The following is a 3,230-nucleotide window of genomic DNA, read 5'->3' on the forward strand; positions in this document are numbered from 1 at the left end:
CTCCGCACTTCTCCTCATGCTCTGCACGTAGGCTGCTGGGGAGAGTATAAATTGGATAAAAGTCCATCAAACAGCGGCAATTAAGTTATTGATTTTCGACGCTGCCTCATTAAACTGGGAGCTTCTCTCGGCCTGTCCCAGAGATGGCTCTAATTTGACATCATGTTCAATTTGACGATTGCAGGGCTTGGGACGTGAAGCTGGACAGGGTAGGGATGAGGGTTAGGGAAGGGGAGGGGTTGAATAGAGGAAGAGGGGAAGCCATTTAGTCTATCTGAACCTTTTCAGAAAGGAGGGGTGAGGTGAAAGACCCAGGAGGGAGTCGGAGGGCTCAGGATGGGACCAAAGGGGGACAGGACTCAGACTTCACTTCAAGGAGATGTCCTCTTCTGGATGCCCTGCCAGCGAAGGGATGGGGCTCGGGCCTGCTGAGGTTCTGGATGGGGCCCGCCCAGGGCTAGATTTGGTACTCTGGGCCAGCAGGGCAGTGTGCGGGGAGGGACAGCCAGTTCACTGCTTGGCTAATGAGTGAGGCTCAGGAAGTGCTACAGCAGCAATTCTGCTAAGCCCAGCCTGCCGCCTGCCTCTCCCGCCTCCAGCCTCGGGCCCTCGATCATTTCCGACAGACACATGTATTTATTTTTCACTCTTTTGCATTTCTCATTTCCCTCTCATGTCCCCCCTCCCATCCATCCCAAGGCTCCTAAACCCACCCTGCAATGCGTCTCTCTCTTTGGCAGCTCCAGCTCCATGTCAACCATGTCAGAGTTGCCAGGAGAATCTGGGGAAGAGGTTTGGGCGAGCTCCTTTCCTCTCGATGCCTGGTGCCAGGGGTCTCCTGCTCAGGGCCCAGGGAAGGATCACAGGTGCCTCCACCCATTATACAGAGAGAGGAGAAAGGAATAAACTATTGTACGCTTATTACACGCCTGGATTCACCAGCCACTTAAATTCATCACCTCTAATCCTCATGGAATCTCTGAGAGGTAGAATGGGCCTCTCCAAATTACAGGTGAGAAAAAAGGTCAAATAGGAGAAAAGACTTGACTAAGGCACAGAGGGAGAAAGTAGTGGGATTTGAACCCAGGATTCTCTGAAGCCAAAGTCCTTCTAGGTGCTAGAGTCAGGACAGGCACAGTGACTTTGGAGATGGTGCCCTGATAAACTGAATCACAATTAGTGATGACTCTGCCACTTATTAGCAGTTTGACCTCGGGGATGTCACAAACCTCCCCCTTTTTTTTCTCATTTGTGAAATTAGGGTGATAGCACTACAAAATTCTTGGGACGGGTTTGAGAATTCAAATAGATTTTCATTTGTCAGCACTGAAGACAGTGTCTGGCCCATGCTAAGAACTCAATAAATGCAGGTTGTTGCTGTCAAATCAGGAGGTACTGCATGCCAGTATACAATGGCACAATCATACTTCCCTAGCAGACATACTGAAATGGGAGAAGATACATAAAGCATCAGGCTCATGGTGGGTGCTCAATAAACAGTGGCTGTTGTAACCGTTGTGAGAGGGTCTCCCTGTCACTCCCCTCTGCATGTTCCCTCCACCCTCTGGGTGAGGCACAATGCCAGGCTGAGTGACTCCCCAGGGACGTGGCCGAGCGCTCTCTCTCCCTGGCTGCATCCCAAGAACTCCTGTGGGGATGATGGAATCATCTCTCCAATCTGGGATTCTTTATTGCAGCCATTAGAGTTAGTGCCGACATGTAGGGATGGTGAAGGGTCAGTGATTCACAACTGGTTTCCCAGGACCCACGCCCCTCCCCACCATCTTCACAAGTGAGCAGCTCCCTAGAATTGACAGACAGAAGGGTTCCAGGCTTGTGGCTGCTGGGGGACCACCTTGAAGTCATCCCTCTAGGGTCAGCAGTTTGCATTTTACAATGCACCACCATGTCCATTCTCTCCTTCAGTCCTCATGCCATCTCTATGATGCGAGGCAGCGGAGTGCTGGTAAATGTTTAACCATTGGCTCCAGGGGGTAGAGGGGCAGGGAGTAATGCCTTGCTTTATAGCGTTTGCTGATTTTTACTCCCACCATAGCCAATTTCAAGCTATCCGTGTGATATTAAGAGGCTCACGAAACTCCTAAAAATCAATATTTGGCTCTCGTGAGCTGATATGAGATGACTCCAGTACAATCCTGCATCCTTCTTATTTTACAGATGAGGAAACTGTTACCCATAGTGAAGAGTGAAAATGTGAATTAATAGTGAACAATAATAAAACCCATTATTGTATATCATTATTCAATGAAAATGATAGATTGTATTTACTGAAGGACTACTTTGTGCTCGATATTATGATAAGCCAAATATGTATACTAACTTATCGAGTTTATATAATGAAGCCTTGAAATAAGCTCTAATAAGATTTCCACTCTACAGGTGAGGAAATGGAGGCTGAGTGAAGTTAAGTAATGAAATGCTTTGCGCCTAATTTCCTCATTTGTGAAATGAGGGTGGTAGTGCTATCAAACTGTCAATATCGTTATGAGAACTCAAATAGGTTTCCGTGTTCAGCACCGAGGACAGCGCCTGGCTAAATTCACCTGGCAAGGATCTAGGAGAGGCAGGATTCAGACCCAGGTCTATCTGATGTCAAAACCCACGTATCCTTCAGGATACGTATAAGATAGGAGAAGGGGGCGGGTCAATAGTAGTAGGAGTAGACATAAAGTAAAATCGGGAAGAGTCAGAGAAAGAAGAGGGAGGGAAAAGGAGGAGAATGGCAAGGAGTTGTGTTCAGGATTCTCCCTCACCAACAGCTGGTTCAAGCCCAGATTTCCAGAAGCAGGGATGAGCTGTCCACTTAACCCTTCTGCTATCTGGAGTTAAGAGCCTAAATTCAGGCTGGCATAGGAAGGGTAGCCCAACTGATTCTTGGACAAACAAGATCTCAGAGCCAGGCCCTATGTGGAAGGTTAGATATGGAAAGGCTGGTCCTTGGAGAGGACAGAAACCAGTGGTTCTCAGGCTGGCTGCACATTAGAATCTCTTAGGAGCTATAAAATAAAACTGATGCTAAATCCCATTCCAGACCAATTCAATATGACACTCTCAGGGTGGAGCACAGGCAAGGGTATTTTTAAATGCTCCCACATTGATTCTAAAGTGTATCCTAGGCTAAGAACTGATGCCCTAGATCCAACCCCTGGTTGAACTGATGAGGAAAGTGAATCACGGAGAGGCTCAGCGATTTTCACAAGGTCACACCA

At 47.9% G+C, this 3,230-nt stretch overlaps 1 protein-coding gene across 1 annotated transcript in view; it reads right to left on the reverse strand.

The window, feature by feature from the left end:
• Positions 1 to 3,230, reverse strand: part of CDH22 (cadherin 22) — a gene marked incomplete at its 5' end in the record, with an annotated part of 69,121 nt that overhangs the window by 47,230 nt on the left and 18,661 nt on the right. The gene's annotated exons all lie outside the window — the stretch shown is intronic.

Source organism: Pteropus alecto, unplaced genomic scaffold, assembly GCF_000325575.1.
Source record: "Pteropus alecto unplaced genomic scaffold, ASM32557v1 scaffold45, whole genome shotgun sequence".
NCBI classification, from domain to species: domain Eukaryota; kingdom Metazoa; phylum Chordata; class Mammalia; order Chiroptera; family Pteropodidae; genus Pteropus; species Pteropus alecto.